Genomic DNA, 17,061 nt, shown 5'->3' with positions numbered 1-17,061 from the left:
TGTCTCATGATTAGTCAGGTTGTGCACTTTTTGCAAGAATACCACAAATGGGATGTTTTAGCTTTTTGAGAACGTCATTTATAAGATACACATGAGAATGGTCTGTCCCCAAAATTGATAACGGTAGCTTAGAACACATGGTTAAGGTGATGTCTGCTGGGATTTTCACCTGAAAATTTACGATTTCTTTTTTATAATTAATAAATTTATTTGGAGCTACTGTAAGGCCACATAAATCTCCCTGCTCATCATCCTCTTACCTATGACTTTTAGCATTCCTTAAGGATTTTCTAACTTCATTTCCCCCCTTATGTTTAGAATTGATGAGCTGTATTTAATTAAAAAAACTTTCCCTATTATCAGTCATTTATTCACTCATTAATTCATTTATTTATTCACTTATTCATTAATCCAGTAATGTGTGTACATATGAGTATAATTTTTATTTCATTCATGTTATCACTTTTAAAATCATAATTAATTTTGAGGTATGTTTTGTTTCAGATTTGGGTACTGAAATCCCCTTAAGGTGGCTCCCAATAAGATTTGAGCAATTCCTTAGTTTCCGAAACAGAAACAAATTCCAGACTCATTTTGTACTTTACCTCTCTCAACTATAGTATCAGGCACATCTCTTTGTAGCCCTGGTAACTTTGAGAGCATGGTTTTTAGAAATTAAGATATGGGAACTGAGTATATTCATTGTTGATGGTATGTCATTGCTTCTATGTTCTCTCAGTAAATAGATAAGACATACAAATTTATATATTTTTCTATGCATTATTCACATTTCTCAATGTATATATACATATTGTATACACACACACACACACAATTATATATAATTAAATGAGTACATACTGATCTCTCCAACTCTAATCTCACAGTTCTGAGTACAATCTAGTTTTCCCTCTTTCCATGTATATATATCATTTCCCCAACAATGAGAAAACTCTCTTTCATTATGTTCTATATATTCATGAATTCAAGGATAAAATATATATAAATTATTTTAAAAATAGGTACTTACACAACTGCAAAAAGTACACCTACAAACTACTAACTAGACAATGATAATTTTTAACAGTTTTGAGGTAAAATTTACAAAGTCTAATGCACATATATTCAGTATACAAACAGATGGTTTTTGACAAATTTATGCAGTTATTTATCATCCCCAAAATCTTCCTCCATACATCTTACAGTGATCACCTCCAGAAGAGAGACTCTTCTGATTTTTGTCATAATAGATTAGATTATTCTAAAATTTCACATAATTTAAAATGCAATATAACTTTCTATGCCCAACTTTTTTATTTTCTCAGCATGATATCTGCTAACTCCATGTACAGTTTTACATATATATATGCATATATATGTGTGTGTATATATATATATATATATATATCATTCAATTTTAAATGTTGAGTAGAATTTATAGATTTTCCTGTTAATGGCCATATAGGTTACTTTCAGTTTCTGGCCATTTTCAATATAGTTTCTATGAGCATTTATGTATAATTCTTTTTATGGACATATATTATTGGGTTTTCTTGGATGAATATGAGGGTGTAGAATTGTGGAGTTGTAATATTAAGTGTATGATTAATTTTTGAAGATAGAATGTTAGTTATGAGCTTTTCATGAATAGTCACTATTATTTTGAGGAAGTTTCCCTCTTTTCCTAGATTTCTGAGTGTTTTCTATCATGAAAGTTTGTTGAATTTTATCAGTTTTTTTCTGCATTGAGATTACAGTGTTTTGGGCCTTTATTCTGTTAATACAGTGTATTCCATTTATTGATTTTTGTATGCTGAACCATACTTTCATTCCAGAAATAAATCCACTTAGTAAGGGTATATAATTATTTTAATATGTTGTGGAAATCAGTTTACTATTGTTTTGTTGAGGATTTTTGCAACGTTATTTATCAGGAATATTGTAGTTCTGTAGTTCCTTTTTCTAGCAGTGTTTTTGGCTTTGGTATCAGGGTAATGCTGACCTCATAGAATGTGCTTGAGTTGTTCTCTCCCATTCAATTGTCTCAAAGTGTCTCAGGAGGATTAGTGTTAATTCTTTAAGTGTTTGGCAGAATTTTCTGGCAAAGCCATCTGGTCCTGAGGTTTTTTTCACAGAGAGTTATTTTCTATGGGTTTTAACAAATGTGTAATGTGATGACATGCATTCACCTTTAACGTATTGCACAGAGTAATTTCTCTGATCTATAATTCCCTTGTGATTTAACTATTTATCCCTCTTTTTCTCCCATGCTTCCATCCCTGGAAACCACTGATGTTTACACTGTCTTCATAGTTAGGCCTTTTCCAGAATGTAATGCTGGAATTACACAGTATGCAACCTTTTGCTATTTGCTTCTTCCACTTGGCAAATTGTATGTAAGGTTTCTACTTGTCTTTTCATGACTTGGGAGCTTATTTATTTTTATCATTGAATAATATTACTTTGTATGAATGCATAATAGTTCATTTATTCATTTCATCTATTGAAGGAAATAGTTGCTTCCAAGTTTTGGAAATCGGGAATAAAGATGCTATAAACATTCATGTGTAGGTTTTTATATGAACGTAAGTTTTCAGTTGATATGAGTAGATACATTGAAGTATGATTCCTGGATCATAACAGAAGAATATGTTTAGTTTAGTAAGAAACTGATAAAACATTCCAAAGTGGTTGCAACATTTTCATTCTTACCAGCAATAAATGAGAGTTCTTGTTTTATATCCTCATCAGAACTTTGCATTGCCAGCTCTCTGAATATCAGCCATTTTAGATGTGCTGTGGTACTCCATTGTTGTCTTGAGGTGTATTTCCTTCATGGCATATCATGTACAGCATTGTCATGTACACATGTCATGTACAGCTTAATTTTCATCTGTTTAACTCCATTAGTAAAGTGTCTGTTCAGATCTTTTGCCTATGTGTAAATTGGGAACTGTGGTGTTATTGTTGAGCTCTTTGTATTAATCTTATATTCTAGATACAGGTACTTTGTCAGATATGTGATTCACAAACATCTTTTCCATGTCTGTGCCTATCTTCTCCTTGACAGTGTCTTTCGTAAAGCAGATGTTAATTTTAATGAAGTTCAACTAATCAATCTTTTATGGATTGTGCCTTTGTGCTGTACCTAAAAAAGCATCACCAAACAAAAGGTCACCTATATTTTCTCTTTTGTTATCTTCTAGAAATTTTCTAGTGTAAAGCATTTATGTTTAGGCCTATAATCTATTTCAAATTAATTTTTGTGAAAGATGTAAGCATCTTGAGCAGGTTTTCTCATAAGCTTAATAATTACCATTTGAATAGCTTTCTTTGTGATGTGTATATAGGTCTTGTGAACATTTTTATTGCTTTGTTTTTTATTGTGTGGTTTAAACCATTTTTATATATTATTGATATAAGTACTCTTTCAAATACATGTTTTGCTAGTATTTTCTCAATATGTGACTTGTCTAACCATTTTTAAGTCTTTTGAGTAGAAAAAAAATTAATGAAGCTAATTTTTTATGATTATGATTTCTTTTTCCTTTTATGATTATTATATTCTCTGTCCTGTCTGAGAAACATTTATCTCTCAAGATAGCAAAGACATTCTCTTATTAATTGTTTTAACGTTTTACCTTTAACATCTGGGTGTTGTGATTCATCTCAAAATAATTTTTCTGTGTAGTAGCACCTGAGGTTTCATTTTTGCCCACTATGACTATCTAGTTGTGCCAGAACCATTCATTGTCAAGCCTCTGCATTCCCCATTCTGTTGTTTTGATTCCTGTCTTGAAAATGAATTGTCATTTTGACAGTGGGTTTATTTCTGCACCCTCTGTTTCAGTTAAGCCCTTTATATGCCTTAATGCTAATATTGCTCTGTCTTAATTATTATAGCTTTGATGTCACACATTACAGAGTACGTGTATCACTTTTACCCTTTCAAAATATGATTTTGTCTATTAAAAATTCTTTAAATTTTCATATAAATTTAAAAATAAATCTCTCTATATGTATTTATAACAGCCTCTCTCTCACTGGGGCTTTCCAGGTGGCTCCATGGGTAAAGAATCCACTTGCAATGCAGGAGATGCAGGAGACGCAGGAGACACAGGTTTGATCCCTGGGTCGGGAAGATCCGCTGGCACTCTCTCATTGAACCTTGACAATGAGACAAGGGTAATATGACAATAGACAATAGTAATTTGTCTATTATATTTTTCTTCTGAAAAATGTTGTTCAAATTGAATCATACAGTATACAAGTATTGGTATTTGCCTTTTTCATTGAGCATAATTTTTATACAATACATCCAAGGTGTTGCATACACTAATAGTTGTTACTTTTATTGTTTAGTAGAATTCCATGGTATGTCTATACCACTCTTTGTTTAACCATTAATCAATTGAAGGATATTTTACTTCTTTTTTTTTTCATTTTTTGGCTATGATAATAAATCTTCCATAAACAATTGAATTGTGTGCTGGTATTTGTGTACATAGCTTTTACTTCTACTTCTCTGGGATAAAAGTCTACATGTACACTTTCTGACCTATATGATAATTATATCTTTAGTTTTTGATTGTTTTTTTTTTTTTTAATGAAACTACTCAACCACTTTTGAGAGTGGCTTTACCATTTTAAATTCACTCCAGCAATGAAGATGAGACTTAGCTTCCACACATCCTTGAAGGCTTTTATTTATCACTAAATTTCTTTTTGTAATGATTCTAGTAGGGAATAGTGTTATCTTGTTATGGTCTTAATTTGCATTGCCTCAATGGTGAGCAATGTTTGTTATTTTTCATGAGTTTATTTGCTATTTGTATATCTTAATCAGTTAGTAAGATTTCTTTCTTCACTTTCTTTGATCATCAGTTCAGTTCAGTTCAGTCGCTCAGTTGTGTCTGACTCTTTGCAACCCCATGGACTGTAGCACGCCAGGCCTCCCTGTCCATCACCAACTCCCAGAATTTACTCAAACTCATGTCCATTGAGTGGGTGGTGCCATTCAACCATCTCATCCTCTGTTGTCCCCTTCTCCTCCTACATTCAATCTTTCCCAGCATCAGGGTCTTTTCAAATGAGTCAACTCTTCGCATCAGGTGGCCAAAGTATTGGAATTTCAGCTTCAACATCAGTCCTTCCAATGAATATTCAGGACTGATTTCCTTTACGATGGATTGATTAGATCTCCTTGCAGTCCAAGGGACTCTCAAGAGTCTTCTCCAACACCACAGTTCAAAAGCATCAATTCTTTGGCGTTCAGCTTTCTTTATAGTCCAAGTTTCACATCCACACATGACTACTGGAAAAACCATAGCCTTGACTAGACGGACCTTTGTTGGCAAAGGAATGTCTCTTCTTTTTAATATACTGTGTAGGTTAGTCATAACTTTTCTTCCAAGGAGTAAGCATCTTTTAATTTCATGGCTGCAGTCACCATTTACAGTGATTTTGGAGCCCCCCAAAATAGTCAGCCACTGTTTTCACTGTTTCCCCATCTATTTCCCATGAAGAGATGGGACCAGATGCCGTGATCTTAGTTTTCTGAATGTTGAGTTTTAAGCCAACTTTTTCACTCTCCTCTTTCACTTTCATCAAGAGGCATTTTAGTTCTTCTTCACTTATGCCATAAGGGTGGTATTATTTGCATATCAGAGGTTATTGATATTTCTCCTGGCAATCTTGATTCCAGCTTGTGCTTCATCCAGCTCAGCGTTTCTCATGATGTACACTGCATATAAGTTAAATAAGCATGGTGACAATATACAGCCTTGATGTACTCCTTTCCCAATTTGGAACCAGTCTGTTGTTCCATGCCCAATTCTAAGTGTTGCTTCTGGACCTGCATACAGATTTCTCAAGAGGCAGGTCAGGTGGTCTGGTATTCCCACGTCTTGAAGAATTTTCCACAGTTTGTGGTGATCCACATAGTCAAAGGCTTTGGCATAGACAGTAAAGCAGAAATCAATGTTTTTCTGGAACTCTCTTGCTTTTTTGATGATCCAACAGGTGTTGGCAATTGGATCTCTGCTTCCTATGCCTTTTCTAAATCCAGCTTGAACATCTGGAAGTTCACAGTTCATGTATTGTTGAAGCCTGGCTTGGAGAATTTTGAGCATTATTTTACTAGCATGTGAGATGAGTTTCAAAAAATAGAAGGAGAGATAAGAAAGCCTTTCTCAGTGATCAGTGCAGAGAAATAAACAATAGAATTGGAAAGACTAGAGCTCTCTTCAAGAAAATTAGAGATACCAAAGGAACATTCCATGCAAAGATGGGCTCAATAAACGATAGAAATGGTATGGACCTAACAGAAGTAGAAGATATTAAGAAAAGGTGGGAAGAATACACAGAACTATACAAAAAAGATCTTCACAACCCAGATAATCACGATGGTGTGATCATTCACCTAGAGCCAGACATCCTGGAATGTGAAGTCACGTGGGCCTTAGGAAGCATCACTACGAATAAAGCTAGTGGAGATGATGAAATTCCAATGGAATTACTTCAAATCCTAAAAGATGATGCTATGAAAGTGCTGCACTCAGTATGCCAGCAAATTAGGAAAACTCAGCAGTGAGTACAGGACTGGAAAATGTCAGTTTTCATTCCAATCTCGAAGAAAGGCAATGCCAAAGAATGCTCAAACTACCACACAATCGTACTCTTTGATCATATTTTGTATAATTTTTTACTATTGAGTTTTCAGGATTTTTTATGTTCCAAATGTGAGTTCTTTATCAGATACATGGTTCGCAAGCATTTTTTACTAGTGTGTCATTTGTTTTGTTTTTTAATTCTCTTAAATATGACTTTCACACAGGGAAACTTTTAAATTTTAAGGAATTCCAATTTAGCTACTATTTAATGGATTGTGTTTCTGTTGTCACGTTTAAGAACTCTTCACCAAGTCTAGAGTTTGCAAATTGTTTTTAGGTTGTGTTTGAAACAATCAATACTTTTATACTTTACATAGAAATTTATTATTTATTTTGAGCTTACTTTTATATAAGATGTGAGGTTTAGGATGAGATTTATTTTTCCCACTGTAGCTATCCAAAATTCCCCAGCACCACTTGTTGAAAAGATTATTCATCCTCAATTGAATCAATTTTGTGTCATTGTAAAAAACAAATGAGCCATACTTTGGGGGCACTATTTTTGGTTTTTCTGATCTTTTCAATTGATTTCTATGTCTGCCCCTCTGACAATATCACAGTCACGATTAAGTGAGTGAAGTCACTCAGTCATGTCCAACTCTTTGAGATCCCATGGACTGTAGCCTACAAGGCTCCTCTGTCCATGGGATTTTCCAGGAAAGAGTACTGGAGTGGGTTGCCATTTCCTTCTCCAGGGGATCTTCCCGACCCAGGGATCAAACCCGGGTCTTCCACATTGCAGGCAGACGCTTTACCGTCTGAGCCACCAGGGAAGCCCCACAGTCATGGTTACTGCAGCTATAAAATAAATTTTGAAATCATGTGAGCTTATTGTTCCCATTTAATTATTTTACAAAATTATTTGTCCATTCTAGTTCCTATCCCTTTACATAGAAATAGTAGCATAATTATGTCATATCAAAAATGTCTTGCTAGGAGCTTGATAGAAATCTGTTTGACATGGATACATTTTTTAGGAGAATTAACATTTTTACTGTGTTGAGTCTTCTAATTCATCTACACAGCATATCTCTCTAAGTAATTCTTAGATTTGTTTGTGTTTTATAGTTTTCAATATACAAGTTCTAAATATGTTACATGAAATTTACACCTAGGAGGCCGTGACCAAAACCATCCCAAAGAAAAAGAAATGTCAGAATGCAAAGTCATTGTCTAAAGAGGTTTTACAAATAGCTGAGGAAAGAAGAGAAGTGAAAGACAAGGCAGAAAGGGAAAGATATATTCAACTGAATGCAGAGTTCCAGAGAATAGCAAGGAGAGATAAGAAGGCTTTCTTAAATGAAAAATGCTAAGAAATAGAGGAAAGTAATACAATGGGAAAGATTAGAGAGATCTTCAATAATATTGGATATATCAAGGGAACATTTTATGCAAGGATGGGCACGATAAAAGACAGAAATGGTAAGGACATAACAGAAACAGAAGAAATTAAAACAGAGTTGGCAAGAATACACAAAAGAACTATTATAAGAAAGGTCTTAATGACCCAGATAACCATGATGGTGTAGTCACTCACGTAGAGCTGGACAACCTGGAGTAAGAAGTCAAGTCGGTCTTAGGAAACATTATTACAAGCAAAGCTAATGGAGGTTACAGAATTCCAGTTGAGCCTTATTTTAAAAACCTTACAGATGCTGCTGTTAAAGTGCTGCACTCAATATGTGAGCAAATTTGGAAAACTCTGCAGTGGCCATAGGACAGGAAAAGGTTGAGTTTCATTACAATTCCAAAGCACAGAAAGCCCAAAGAATGTTCAAACTACAGTACAATTGTGCTCATTTTACATGATAGCAAGGTAATGCTCAAAATCCTTCAAGCTGGACTTCAACAGTATGTGATCCGAGAACTTTCAGATGTACAAGCTGGGTTTAGAAAAGGCAGAGAATTCAGAGATCAAACTGCCAACATTCATTGGATTATGGAGAAAGCAAGGGAGTTCCAGAAAACATCTACTTCTGCTTCATTGTCTATGCTAAAGCCTATGACTATGTGGATCACAACAAACTGTGGAAAGTTCTTAAAGAGATGGGCATAACTTACGATCTTACTTGCTTCTTGAGAAACCTGTATGCGGATCAAGAAGCAACAGTTAGGACTGGATGTGGAACAAAGGACTGATTCAATATTGGAAAGGAGTACAACAAGACTGTATATTGTCACTCTGCACATTTAACTTATATGCAGAGTACATCATGTGAAATGCCAGGCTGGATAAATCACAAGCTGGAATCAAGATTTCTGGGAAAAATATCAACAACCTCAGGTATGCAAATGATACCATTCTAATGGTAGAAAGTAAAGAGGAACTATAAAGCCTCTTGATGAGGGTGAAAGAAGAGAGTAGAAAAGCTAGCTTAAAATTCAACATTCAAAAACCTAAGATCATGGCTTCTGGACCCATCACTTCATGGCAAACAGAAGGGTAAAAATTGGAAACAGTGACAGACTTAATTTTCTTGGGCTCCAAAATCACTGCAGACAGTGACTGTAGCCATGAAATTAAAAGATGTTTGCTACTTGGAAGGAAAGCTATGACAAACTGAGACAGCATATTAAAAAGGAGAGATATAATTTTGTTGAGAAAGTCTGTATACTCAAAGCTATGTTTTTTCAGTAGTCATGTACAGATGTGAAAGCTGAACCATAAGAAAGGCTGAGTGCCGAAGAATTGATGCTTTTGAACTGTGGTGTTGGAGAAGACTTGAGAGACCCTTGGAGTGCAAGGAGAGCAACCAGTCAATCCTAAAGGAAATCAACCCTAAATATTCATTGGAAGGATTGATGCTGAAGCTGAAGCTCCAATACTTTGACCACATGGTGCAAAGAGCTGAATCATTGGAAAAGACCCTTATAATGGAGAAGATTGAAGGGAAAAGAGGTGATGGCAGAGGATGAGCTGTTAAGTTAGCATCACCATGGACATGAATTTGCCAAACTCCTGAAGATAGTGGAGGACAGAGGGGTCTGGTGGGCTACAGTCATGCGGTCACAAAGAATTGGACATGACTTAGCAACTGAACAATAACAATAAGATATTTTAGAGATTATAAATTATACTATTTTAATTTTAGTGTTCACTTACTTGTTCTTTGTTAGTAAATTGAAATAAAATTGATTTTTATGTTGATTTTGTATTCTGCAACAGTGCTAAATTCACTCAAGAATGAGTTCTGGAGTTTTATTTTGTGAGTTGATTAGTTGCGATTTTCTATGTAGCATATCATGGCACCTGCAAATAGAGCAATTGTATTTCTTTCTATTCAATTTGTATGCCTTTTATTTCCTATCTAACATTTTCAACCCTGTTTGTAAAGTAGTGACAAGTACAGTATACTTGTCTTGTTCCCAGTCTCAGGGGAAATGCAGTCAATCTTTCACCCTTACCTGTGGTATTAGTTATAGTGTTCTCATAGATGTTCTTCATGACGTTGAGGAACATACACTGTATTCCTATTTTTTTTTTAACTTATGAATACTGTTGAATTTGTGAAAGACTTTTTCTGCATCAATTGATGTTATCATATACTTTTTCATCTTTTGCCTATTGATATGATGAATTACATTGGTTGATTTTCAAATAGTGAACCAGTCAGCATCTCTGGAATAAAATATTCTTACTTGTGTTGTATCCTTTTTTAAACATTTCTGATTTATATTTGATAATTTTTGTTAGTTTTTTTTTTTGCATTGATATTCATGGTATATATATGGAGAAGGAAATGGCAACCCACTCCAGTATTCTTGCCTGGAAAATCCCATGGACAGAGAAGCCTATTGGGCACTAGTCCATAGGATTGCAGAGTCAAACACAAGTATAGTGACTTAGCACAGCACAGAATATATATGTGCCAGGTTTTGGTATCAGGATGATACTAGAAACATAAAAAGTGTTGAGAACTCTTTTGTATTTTGTGGACATAATTGCATAGCACTTTTATAGTTCTTTCAAAATTTTTTCTAAATAAAGATATAACTGATAAATAATATTGTATAAATTTAAGGGGTACAATGTGTTGCTTTGACACATTTATATATTGCAATATAATTACCATTGTAGTGTTGACTAACATCTATATCATGTCACAAAATTATTTATTTCTTTAGTGAGAACAGTGAGAACAAGTAATATCCAATTTCTTAGTTATAATACAATAATATTGACTATAATCAGTACACTGTGCATTAGGTCTCCAAAACTTATTTATCTACTAATTGCAAGTTTGTACCCTTTAATAAAAACTCCTTAATCCCCTTGCCTTGCCCCTGGTAACTGCCATTTTACTTCCTGGTTTTATGATATTGGTTTCTTTAGATTCCACATATAAGTAATATCATACAGTATTTGCATCTGTCAGTCTGACTTATCTCAGTGGTGATAATTTTTTGATGTTTGTAGAATTCTTAAATAAAATCATCTTGGCTTGAATATGTTTGGCTTTTATTTATGATTTTTAAAATAATTTGATTTATTAATAACTATGCATTCAAAAAAACCCTATGCATTCATTCCAATTATCTAGTTCATATTGATTGAATTGTGGTAATTTGTGACTTTTTATATTTTCCAAAATAAGCATTTAGTGTTACAAATAAATTTCCCTCTCTGCACAGCATTAAGTATGTCAAACAGATTTTGGTATGTTGTATTTTTAATGTTCATTCAGTTCAAAGTATTTCTTTTTAATTTCCCTTAAGAATTCTTCTAAGGGGAGGTGCTTAGAAGGTGCCAGAGTAGGAGGACACTGAGGTCATCTGCCCTTAAAATCACATCAAAAATACATCTACATGTAGAACAATTCTCACTGAAAACAAATTAAAGATTGGCAGAAAGACTCTCATGCAACCAAGACTGTAAAGAAAGATCAATACAGTGTTCAGTAGGAAGGGAAAAGAGAAGTGATCAGGGCAGAATCTATGCCTCTAGGAGAGGACATAGAAGAGGCAGAGGAGTATACAAGCTTGGAGATCTTCCTTGGGGAGTAAGTGGTTTGAATGACGGTCCTGGAGTCCAAAATCAAGAAGGTGAGTGTCTTCAGCTGGTTTGAAAACCAGTGGGACTAACACAGGAGGACTGTAAGAAACCTAGGCTTACACAAGAGCATGCAAATACTGGTTTAGTCCTGGGAAGAATAAGGAGGAAGCTGACTGAAACTTCCTGGGAATCTGACTGATTCCCCACAATTCTCCCCAACCTACACTGAGAGCCTCCTCAGGTACCTCGAGCCTAGGTGCAGCTCCCCACTGGGATAAGGGCTGGGATAACTAGAGTGAACAGTTGTGGGTGGGGTAGAGTCAGCTCAGACCTATTACAGTTGGGGGTGGGGTAGAGTCAGGTCAGACCTGTTACTGCACCTGAATGGGCAAGGAAGGCCATTGGTGTTCATGGAAGCCACAGATTGGGAACTGTCTTGAACTCTGACTGAAGTGGAGAGATCACACCAGTGAGTGTCCCAGTTGCACTGGACATTCACTCTAGCCCCTCTTCCTCTGGTGGTGTTCCCCTCTGGAGCAAAAGTGCCATTGTTGGGAGGGAAGAGAGCTCAGACTTAGGGTGAAAGAAACCAGCTTGGACCCAACCCTCATGGCTTCTGGCTCAGCACCTTGGGACATGACCCCACTCCTAATTGGGTGGTGGTAGCCACGGAGCACAGGAGAAGCCCTGCTCACACCTGGCTCTGGATCTAGCCTTTCCATCTCCAGCCCCACCTCCCACCCAAGTGATAACTGCCAACATATCCTAAGATATGACATAACCTATTCTACTTCAAATCCAGCTGTCCCACTAAAACCACTGGACACACACAGACTGCATATAGATATTCCCATACAAGCTCACCACACTCATTCAAGACCTGAAGGGGTAATTGTTTTATCTGATTTCATAGAGACAGAGAAAGTTAAGCAAAATGAGAAGACAGAGGAATTTGTTTAAAATTAAAAACAAGAAGAAAAAAACTGAGAAAAACAACTAATAAAACAGAGATAAATAATTTACTAGATAAAGAGTTCAAGCAGTAATACTAAGAATGCTAGCTAAATTAGAGAAAATAATAGATGAACAAAGTGAGAATTTTAACAAGGAACTAGAAAATATAAAGAACAACCAGTCAGAGCTGAAGAAAAAGATAACTGAAAGGGTAAACACACTAGAAAGAATTAACAGCAGACTAGCTGTGGATGTGACAAATAGATTCAAGGGATTAGATCTGATAGACAGAGTGCCTGAAGAACTGCACGGAGGTTCGTGACATTGTACAGGAGGTAGTGATCAATACCATCCCCAAGAAAAAGAAATGCAAAAAGGCAAAATGGTGTCTCAGGAGGACTTATAAACAGCTATGAAAAGGAGAGAAGCAAAAGGCAAAGGAGAAAATAAAAGATATACCCATTTCAATGTAGAGTTCCAAAGAAGAGAAAGGAGGTTAAGAAAGCATTCCTCAGTGATCAATGCAAAGAAATAGAGGAAACAATAGAATGGGAAAGACTAGAGATCTATTCAAGAATATTAGACATACCAAAGGAACATTTCATGCAAAGATGGGCTCGATAAAGGACACAAATGCTATGGACAAAATAGAAGCAGAAGATATTAAGAAGAGGTGGCAAGAATACACAGAAGAACTGTACAAAAAAGATCTTCACAACACAGATGATCACAATGATGTGATCACTCACCTAAGCCAGACATCCTGGAATATGAAGTCAAGTGGGCCTTATATCACTATGAACAAAGCTAGTGGAGGTGATGGAATTCCAGTGGAGCTATTTCAAATCCTGAAAGATGATGTTGTGAAAGTGCTGCACTCAATATGCCAGCAAATTAGGAAAACTCAGCAGTGGCTACAGGACTGGAAAAGGTCAGTTTTCATACCAATCCCAAAAAAGGCAACGCCAAAGAATTCTCAAAGTACCACACAACTGCACTCATCTCACACGCTAGTAAAGTAATGCTCAAAATTCTCCAAGCCAGGCTTCAACAATACATGAAACGTGAAATTCCAGATGTTCAAGCTGATTTTAGAAAAGGCAGAGGAGCCAGAGATCCAATTCCCAACATCCGCTGGATCATGGAAAAAGCAAGAGAGTTCCAGAAAAACATCTATTTCTGCTTTATTGACTATGCCAAAGCCTTTGACTGTGTGGATCACAATAAACCGTGGATAATTCTGAAAGAGATGGGAATACCAGACCACCTGACCTGCCTCTTGAGAAATCTGTATGCAGGTCGGAAGTAACTGTTAGAACTGGACATGGAACAACAGACTGGTTCCGAATAGGAAATGGAGTACCTCAAGGCTGTATTTTGCCACCATGCTTATTTAACTTATATGCAGAATACATCATGAGAAATGCTGGACTGGAAGAAGCACAAGCTGGAATCAAGATTGCCAGGAGAAATATCAATAACCTTAGACATGTAGATGACACCACCCTTCTGGCAGAAAGTGAAGAAGAACTAAAGAGTCTCTTGATGAAAATGAAAGAGGAGAGTGAAAAAGTTGGCTTAAAGCTCAACATTCAGAAAACTAAGATCATGGCATCCAGTCCCATCATTTCATTGCAAATAAATGGGGAAACAGTGGCTGACTATTTTGGGGGCCTCCAAAATCACTGCAGATGGTGACTGCAGCCATGAAATTAAAAGACACTTACTCCTTGGAAGGAAAGTTATGACCAACCTAGACAGCATATTGAAAAGCAGAGACATCACTTTGTCAACAAAGGTCCATCTAGTCAAGGCTATGGTTTTTCCAGTAGTCGTGTATGGATGTGAGAGTTGGACTGTGAAGAAAGCTGAGCGCCAAATAATTGATGCTTTTGAACTGTGGTGTTGGAGAAATCTCTTGAGAGTCCCTTGGACTGCAAGGAGATCCAACCAGTCCATCCTAAAGGAAATCAGTCCTGGGTGTTCATTGGAAGGACTGTTGTTGAAGCTGAAACTCCAATACTTTGGCCACCTGATGTGAAGGGCTGACTCATTTGAAAAGACCCTGATGCCAGGAAAGATTGAAGGCGGGAGGAGAAGAGGATGACAGAGGATGAGATGGTTAGATGGCATCACCGACACAGTGGACATGAGTTTGGGAAACTCTGGGAGTTGGTGATGGACAGGGAGCCCTGGCTGCTGCAGTTCATGGGGTCACAAAGAGTCAGACATGATTGAGTGACTGAACTGAACTGAACTGCAGGGTATCATACTTCTTGAAATAAGTCAGAGAAAGACAAATACTGTATGTTTTCACTTATATGTAGAATCTAAAAAGTAAAGTAAATGAATGAATATAACAAAACAAGAACAGACTCTTAGATATAGAGAACAAAGTACTGGTTACTATGGGAAAATGAAAGGATGTGTGGGAGCAATATATCAGTAAAGGGTTACAAACTACCTTGCATAAAATAAATAATTTATAAGGATATACTTATTATACAGCACAGGGAATATATACAAATTTTTAAAATAACTTTAAATGAAGTATAGTCTATAAAAATATTGAATCACTGTGTTTTACAACTTAATATAAAGAGAAAGTGAAAATCGCTCAGTCATATCTGACTCTGCGACTCTTTCTCCAGGCCAGACTACTGGAGTGGGAATGGGAGCCTTCCCTTCTCCAGGGGATCTTCCCAACCCAGGGATCGAATTGTAGGTGGATTCTTTACCAGCTGAGCCACAAGGGAAGCCCAAGAATACTGGAGTGGGTAGCCTATCTCTTTTCCAGAGAATCTTCCCGACCCAGGAATTGAACTGGGGTCTCCTGCATTACAGGCAGATTCTTTACCAACTAAGCTATCAGGGAAGTCCAAAATAATATAAATTGCAAGTTAATTATTATTCAGTAAAAAAAAGAGTGCTTTTTTTTTTTTTAACAGCATTCTTGACAGCATTCTTCCTCATAGAAGCATGCTGTATATTTTCCAAGTATTTGGAATTTTTCCTGTTATGTATGTATTTGATATCCAGTTTGATTCCATCGTGGCCAGAGAACACTTTCTATATTATTTCAATTAGATTTATTTTATTTATGTTTGTGCTAAAAACTTCTACTTTAGTATATATTTCATGAATGCTTAAAAAGAATGTATATTGTAATGTTGCAGGGTGAAATACTCTATTAAATGTTAATTAGATCTTTTTAGCTGATAGTACCATTTTGTTCTATATCATTGTTGATTTTGTTTTGTCAACTGACTCACTGTTGATTCAGGGCTACTGAAGTCCCTAATTATAATTTTTGATTTGTATATTGTCCTTTCTTTTCTGTTAGTTTTTGATTCATATATTTGGTGCTTCTTCTGTTTGTTATATATGCATTCAGAACTGCTTAAAATAAGATACTTGTAGTCAAGAAACAGTTGGGTCATTTTTTAAATCCACTTTGACAATCTCTGTCTTTTAAATGTGTATTCAATTTTTTTACATTTGCTCTAATTATTGACATGTGGGGTTTAAATTTGCCATTTTATTTTTCATTTTCTGTTTGTTTTCTCTCTCCTGCCTTCCTGCAGATTTACTGAACATTGTTTTAGAATTCTATTTTTATTTATCCATTTTTTAAATTTTAGTGCATATATAGAGTTTTGTGTGTGTGATTGCTGTAGTTATTACGTTATTAATACATTCTTTCTCAATCTCCTGGTGTTGACATTTTCCTAGTTCAAGTGTAAGGTAGAACTCAAAATTACTCCTGGGTAGACTTCTGGAAAGATGTGGTAAATACACTATTCCCTTTTCTTCTCATTAAGGACAAGTAAAACTCCTGGGCATTACATATTAAAAAGATAAGAAGAAGACACTGATAATTGGAGAGAAGCAGGCTGATTGGCCAGGGACCTTGGAATCTGCTATAGACTAAATTTTGTCTGTCCCAGATATGTATGTTTAATATAGTGGTTTGCCATTCCCTGCTCCAGGGGATCTTCCTGATCCAGGGATGAACTCTCATCTATTGTGTCCTCCTGCATTGGCAGGTAGATTCTTTACTACTAGCTCCACTTGGGAAGCCCCTTTTAATATCTAACCCCCAATAAGACTTTGGTGAAAAAAGTTTATGGGGGTTATTAAAGCTAAACGAAGTCATGAAGGTGGGGTTCTAATCTGATAGGACTGTGGCTTTATAAAAAGAAGATTGCTCTCTCCCTCTCTCTCAATATCTCACTGTCAATCTCTCTCTCTCTCCTTCTCTCTCTCTGCCATGTAAAGACATAGCAAGGTGGCAGCCATTTGTAAGCCAGAAAGAGATCTCTCACAAGAGCCTGGCCATGCTGGCACCCTAACCTCAGACTGACTCCTAGCCTTCAAAACTGTGAGAAAATAAATTTCTGTTGTTAACATCATCCAGGCTACAGTATTTTTTATGGCAGCTTG

The sequence above is a fragment of the Bubalus kerabau genome, chromosome X (assembly GCF_029407905.1).
Source record: "Bubalus kerabau isolate K-KA32 ecotype Philippines breed swamp buffalo chromosome X, PCC_UOA_SB_1v2, whole genome shotgun sequence".
In the NCBI taxonomy this organism is placed as follows: Eukaryota; Metazoa; Chordata; class Mammalia; order Artiodactyla; family Bovidae; genus Bubalus; species Bubalus kerabau.
This window is presented reverse-complemented; position numbering follows the sequence as displayed.